General features: G+C 32.0%; 1 protein-coding gene across 1 annotated transcript in view; it reads right to left on the bottom strand.

The window, feature by feature from the left end:
• The window catches only part of LOC117182130 (solute carrier family 23 member 2), a 374,004-nt gene that overhangs the window by 121,143 nt on the left and 245,279 nt on the right, over positions 1–7,582 (bottom strand). The window lies entirely within an intron of this gene.

A 7,582-nucleotide genomic window follows, 5' to 3' on the forward strand; every position in this document is an offset into this window, starting at 1 on the left:
CAGGCGTCATTTGAAGGATCAAGCTCGACGAAAATAGTTCACATTAGTGAATACTAATGCCATCTCTTAGAATTTTCAGGTACTTATCAGACTGCCTAGTACATACATAGAAACATTCATGCATACATACATACATACATACATACATACATACATACATACATACATAGTGCTAGTATATTATTATTACATATAGATATAGAACGATATTTCATGATAATTAAACAAATCATAATTGTACTTTAAAATTCAAAGTTTACCGGCGACGAATTCAGAACTGTCGAGTTTTTACATTTTTAAATTATTAACTAAATAAACTGCGTGAGAATTTAATCTAAAGAATTAATTTGTAATAAATTTACGACAATACAGTTTTGCTCCTCTTGACTGGGTTTTACAAAACGTCTGTTCTTCTTCTTCGTATGTTTTCGTGTGCTTACCAGTCTTCTTTGTTGATTAATTTTTTTGTTAACAGGTTGTTTTGCTTGCCTTGGTGCTGCTACCAATTTTTTGCGAATGGCCTTCATTGTTGGTTCAAGTAGATTTAAGTCTCTCATAATACATAATACATAAATTAAAATTATTTCTTGAAAAAAAGATCCTACTCCATCTTCACTCCATTGGGAAACGAACCACAAAACTTCTGATTTCCGGTCAGATGCTTTTCCAATTAAGCTATTAGAGGGATCAGAATAATAACTCTTAATTCAAGAACATAACGCTAATTTTTAGCTAGGTGTTAATGGTACAAGTAATTATTTTAAATTTTTTAAATGTATCTGCTATATCATCAGAGATTGTACCTTACCGACAGTAGATCAACCCTCCAAACCATGAAGGCAGAAAATCTACACAATATCGATCAAGTTAAGAATCTTCAATAACAGAAAATTCTTAACGTCTTAAGGGCATGCTTTTCGGGGACCACGTGACCAAACTAATCCCCGGTTATGAACATTTTTTTTGGTGTTCACTGCGTCCACACGAATTGAGATATCGTGTTTAAACTTTAACACATAAAATAAAAAGCACTAAAGAACGTTTGTATACATCAATATATTGGTAATTTTAAAGAAAGTTTATTTTTAAATTGATGGAATAAGATATTACCATTCGAGTTATAGCACTTTGCAGATTTTCATTTTTTTGGTCCTAAAAATAAAAGATAAATTTCAAATTGGAAACATAGCAACACCAGCAATGTGCTAAAATTTACTCGTCGGAGTTCTCCAACCAACTTCCATAATTCTTGACGTTGAATCGATCAGCTGATAACTATTGTTGACAGTGAACCAACCAGCGGGACTCAGCGTCGGACTCGCCTTGTCTTTCGACCCCGGGCGAAATTTTATTTTTATTCTTGGAATTGTTTTATACCAGTACAAAAAATCTACAAGAATATATAACCATTAGAAAATTTTCATTATTTTCTGCAGATGCACATTTCTCAAGATGGGACTTTATCGACGGTCATTATAAGTTACGTGTATGCAGATACTTATTTGTTGATTTGCAACGAATGTGCAAATTTTATTGCTTACATTAATTTTTTTTAAGGTTTAGACGATTTAGTTCAAAACTGGTGTCAGTGCTCAATATACGCGAACCAAAAAATCCGAAATGCATCAAACCAAAAATTATCTGCATAGTGCTATAACTCGAATGGTAATATCCTTTATCATCGATTTATAAATAAACTTTATTTAAAACTATAAACACATTGATGTATACAAACGTTTTTTAGTGCTTTTTATTTAATCTGTCAAATTTTAAACACGATAACTCAATCCGTGTGGAGACAGAGAACACCAAAAAAAATGCTCATATCCGGGGACTAGTTTGGTCACGTGGTCACGAAGAGCATGCCCTTTAATAAGACTAGATGGAAAATAATATTTTTTAAATTAAAATTATTTCTTGAAAAAAAGATCCTACTCCATCTTTACTTCATTGGGAATGGAATCTTCACTCCAATGGAGTGTAGATGGAGTAGGATCTTTTTTTCAAGAAATAATTTTAATTTAAAAAATATTATTTTCCATCTAGTCTTATTAAGACGTTAAGCATTTTCTGTTATTGTAGATTCTTAACTTGATCGATATTTATTGATTTCTAATCGTAGATTTTCAAATTATTTATGTCTTACGGTCCAATCGTAAATCGAAAAAATAAATATGAGTCAAAAAAACTTGTTCTTCGAAACTCAGATATTTATTTAATAGAAAAACTCCTTTCGAAACTTCCTAACGTTTCGGTACACATGCGCACCTTTTTCAAAGGTTCTTAACCTAAATAATTATATTAAAGATTAATAATTATAGTCTGAACAAATATGATGGATAATTACGTAGATTTAAATACATTGTTACCTGAGTTGATGATAATTTAAAATAGTCAAACAGATCAATTTTGAGTCAAAAAAAGTAACATTTCAGTCAATAATTTTAAAAAATTAATTAAAATTTAGTCATTTTTTAGAAGTCTCAAAAAAATTTTTCGAGACTTGACTCGATTTAAACTACATTTTTTAAAATTTGTATGAGAAAAACAAATTAGCGTAGGTTAGGACAGACGAACAGAAATTGACAGTTTCAGAAATACATGAAGAATACGTAATGAACGATATTGTGTAGATTTTCTGCCTTCATTGTTTGGAGGTTTGATCTGCTGTCGGTGAGGTACAATCTCTGATGATATAGCAGATACATTACAAATTTTTAACATGATACATACATAAATACATACAAATATAGAGCGATATTATCATTAATGGCCGCTGGCAGCGGAGTGGAGCATTCCTTATAAAGATTACAATACTTAAAAGCATGATACAAATATGAAAAGTAGGATTTCATACCGCTGATTATATAAATTTATCGTTTTTCTTGTACAAATTTTTTTGATTTTTAACTAATTAATTATGGTAACGTCTAAACGGTAGGAAGAAATGCCCAATATGTGACTTCAGGTCACATTTTGAATTTGAAACACTGCTTGTATTGGATGTTATCGCGGCACCCAAGAAAAGTTATAGCATTTACCTCATATCTATATGTCAGCTGAAACAGTCACGGAACAAAAACACGTCTTGCTTCAATAAACTCTCAAGTGTACGCGTTCTGTGAACAAGTTGCGCCATCAAAAATTGTTTTATTTTTATAAAGCCCCTTTCTTGTTAAGTGGGAATCTGGAATAATGTGACGACTGTCACAAAAATGTTAAAAAGGAATGTTTTTTAGGTGATGCATTCCATTCATTGCCGATTGTGTCGTGAATTCACCCGGTGCCCCGCGCGGATAGGTTGCATTTCGACTTTAGGGACGAGCTAAGTAAACCAATCGGATGGGTAGCATGTACAGATCTTTTGGTAATGTCCACTGCACCACTACTTTAATCTCGGTTCAGTGGATTTTACATAACGTACAGTATGTAATACGATGCAATAGAGGTTTATTTCACTGAAGGATAATCGTGGAAATAACCTTAATTTCATTGTGTTCATTACGAAATGCTAATAAGTGATTTTGACATTTTCACCCTCTCATAAAGAGCAGTTTATACTGTTCCGGTTAGAAGAAACCTTTTACAATTCTTGATAAGTAAATATTACATTTCTTTTTTCTGCGTGTAGTTTTGGAAAGGTTGGGAATAATGGTTAGTAATTATATCTTTGTTTATTTAAATTATACAATTTTAATGAAGTTTTGTTTTTATCATGTACCCTCCAGTTAAGTCATTTATTGCGCTAGAGCTTTTGTTGTTGAATTTTTAATTTTATTTATCTGCACTTCTAATATATACTAATATCTAATTTCTTGTTTAGGAAATGATCATCAACTAGAAATGGCTGAAAATCCAAGAATGTTGGAATCACAATTGATTCTTAGTCATGTGATTACACCTCTGAGTACACTGGAGAAAGAGAAGCCGCTTTCAGAAAGGAAACATGAATGAAGAGAAAGATTTTAGAGAGTCATGGATAGCGTGGAAACTGAAAAGCAATTAACAACACTCGAGACAATTTTTAATCCAATTGAACCAAAAATAAGGGCCACTCGCGAAAAATTGGTAGCAGCACCAAGGCACACAAAACAACCTGCTAAGAAAACTATTATTCAACAAAGAAGACTGGTAAGCACACGAAAACCTACAACGAAGAAGAACAGACGTTTTGTAAAAACCAGTCAAGAGGAGAAAAACTCTATTGTCACAAATTTATTACAAATTAATTCTTTAGATTAAATTCTCACGCAGTTTATTTAGTTAATAATTTAAAAATGTTAAAACTCGACTGTTCCGAATTCGAGACTGGTAAACTTTGCATTTCAAAGTACAATTATGAATTTTTTTAATTAAAGTTATTTCCTGAAAAAAGATCACACTCCATCTTCACTCCACTGGAAATCGAACCACAAAACTTCTGATTTCCAGCCAGATGCTTTTCCAATTAAGAATTTAGAGGGATCAGAATAAGAACTCTTAATTCAAGAAAATAACGCTAATTTTTAGCTAGGTGTTAATGGTACAAATCATTATTTTAATGGAATCAGTTATGTCATCAGAGATTGTAACCTTGCCGACAGCAGATCAACCCTCCAAACCATGAAGGCAGAAAATCTACACAATTTCGATCAAGTTAAGAATCTTCAATTACAGAAAATTTCCTGAAAAAAAGATCCTACACTATCTTCACTCCATCCGGAATCGAACCATAAAACTTCTGATTTCCGGTTAGATACTTTTTCAATTAAGCTATTAGTGGGATCAGAATAAGAAAACTCAATTCAAGAAAATAACGCTAATTTTTAGGTAGGTGTTAAGGGGGTCACCCCGTGTGTCCAGTCGAAAAAATCGATTTTTTTTTGTTGCCTAAATTTATTCCTGCACATGTGTAGAATATGCTGGCGAAGTAATATTCCAATATTCGAAGTCATTGGAAAGTTACAGTTGTTAGAACGACTAGGTTTACTTCATTGTTTACATCATTCTTGAACTTTCAAACGCATTTTTCTCGAAACCACGTTTTTTGAATTCGGCGGCATGGTATCTCAAAAACGGTTTAACCGATTGCTTTGAAATTTTTAGGGTAGATTCAGCACATGTGTACGCATGGCCTGAACTAGGATCATTAGAAAATTTTAAACCGTTTTTTTTTTCGTAAGAAAATAATCGAAAAAAATCATGAAATTTAAAAAAATCAAAACCGTGTCAATGGAGTGATGATTGAGTAGGATCTTTTTTTTGTCGGTAAAGTTACCATCTCTGATGATATAACAGATTCCTGTAATAGGATTGTTTTAATTATTATAAAATATCGTTCTATATCATATTTGTAAATAAATTAAATGCGAGTGTATTATATGATATGTGAGATAAAAAATAAATAAAATAAAATAAAATGGTTTAGTTGCGTCACCTTTTTATTAGTATCTATAATACAAATTCCCACTTATTTCAATTAAATAGCGTTCAGGGTAGGAAAATTATTTATAATTAAAATTTGTTCAACAATTTAATTTTGCAAAAACTTTGTTTTTTAATCAAATTTTCAAAGATATTTATGGAGTTTTAAGCATTCTATATCACCGAATGTTTTAGCTTAAACCCTGAACCATAAGCATAAATATTTTGAAACTCACATATTTATGTGCAAATACTTAATGATCATATCGGAAAAAGTATTTAAAGCTTCATAGGTTTCACGCGAAGTATAAGGATAAGCTCTACTCCTGGCTTCAACGAGTTGGGAGTTGCGCGCGCCGATCCCATGAAGCGTACGAGTATCCATTCAGGGACTAGACGCTTGTCGCCCTCAGTGCCGTTTCAGTGGCTGTTTGTGCTGACTTTCAGTACCTAAACGGCACTGAGAAAACCGTAGATTCCGTAGATTCTAAATTTTTTACGTTCTCGTAGATAATTTCAAAATTATACCATTTTTAAGACCTCACAGACTAAATTTATTGGGTGAAAATAGCCTTTTAAAAATTTAAATGGGCACTTGAAGGGGAACTCAGGAGTAAAAAACTAGCGGCGCAGGTGCTGAAACAGCACTTAGTCGGCACTGACCAGTTTGGTTTTTTTGCTTGTTCAGTGCGTTTTTATCGGCAGGGGTCAATCAATGATATTATCGTAAGTACAATTTGTTACATAAAAAGAAAAAAAATGTCAGCTTTTTTTGCAAAACTTGAAACGCGTTTTCACGCCCGGCATAAAAATTCAGAAACTGTAGATATGATTTTTGATATTGGGACTGTAGTATTGTGGAGATACCTTAAAATAGCCCTTAGGGATCATGCAGTGCTCTCAATTCGGCACCTTAAATGTAATCTGCATGCGTCACATCGGTACTATGATTGTTTAAAAGTTGTGCGTTTTATTGAAATTATTAAATGTATACATCAATTTTGTATGAAAATTCACCCTTGCAGAATCAATTAAATTAATTTTCGGATCACAAAATAGTATTTTAAAATAAAAGGTAAATTAATTATTTTATTTTACTTTTTAAAAAGGAATTCATGATTTTAAATTCAAAGGTAGGAATACCTCTTTCACCAATGTAAAATTGAAATTATTATTAAAATTTTGTTATACTTTTTAATTGCTATCTATTTAAAAAAAATGAATTGCATCCTTAATTATTTCAAATAAGGACCCGATGGAAATTGAATCACAACACCGCTGAGATGCAAAGAAGTTTCTTTAATTTTATACTCATAGCTTCTATGTGAACCTAAAAAATTTAAAAATAATCATTTGTGACAAAATGGCGTCCGTTTAAAAACAAGTTTTATTTTCACCCGAAAATTTGCATGAAATTGTTTAAAAAATATTTGTTTAAAAAAATTTTCCAGTTCAGAGAGGTTCACACAGAAGACAATCATTTCAACTATATGTGTATGTAAGAAGAACTCAATCGGTAAAATACATTTTGAGTTATCTTGCGGGCAGTTTAGAAAAATATGAAACCGAGAAAAACGCGTTTCAAGATTTACATGTTGAAAAAAGGCAGCATAGGCAGGCTAGCACCAGGCGCGCGGGGCGCCTTTTAGGGTTTAAAGAATGCAGCTGCAACTCTGAAACTTTCACAGCATGTTTTTCGGACGACTAGCTTTCATTTGAGCAAAAAAATCGATTTTTTGAAGTCGTTACATGGGTCGCCCCCCTTAATAGCTCTTTTGCACCTTCAACCAGTGATCCCAGATCTGAAACCACATTAACTCCAATACTATTACAGGTCTATGTCCATGTGAAGAGATTAGGAGATTATAACATATGACTGTGTTGCGTCCGCAACCAATTTCTCTTCTTTTGAATCTGAAAACTCGAAGGTGCACGATTGCAGGTTTCGATTTTGAGGTTAAGTTTTTTTAGGTATAGAATATTAATATTAATACCATTATATATACTATTAATGACAATATTATAAATGTGTTCTATTACATCATATTATAAAAGTTTTCTTTTTCTATTTTGTTCTGCATTTCAAAGAAATTCAAGAAATAGGCGATTTTACATGATTTGAATACTTCGCGCGTTTCATTAAATGCGCATATTTTAAGTTTACGTGGTTTCAAGTATA

The sequence above is a fragment of the Belonocnema kinseyi genome, chromosome 10, assembly GCF_010883055.1.
Source record: "Belonocnema kinseyi isolate 2016_QV_RU_SX_M_011 chromosome 10, B_treatae_v1, whole genome shotgun sequence".
Lineage (NCBI taxonomy): Eukaryota > Metazoa > Arthropoda > Insecta > Hymenoptera > Cynipidae > Belonocnema > Belonocnema kinseyi.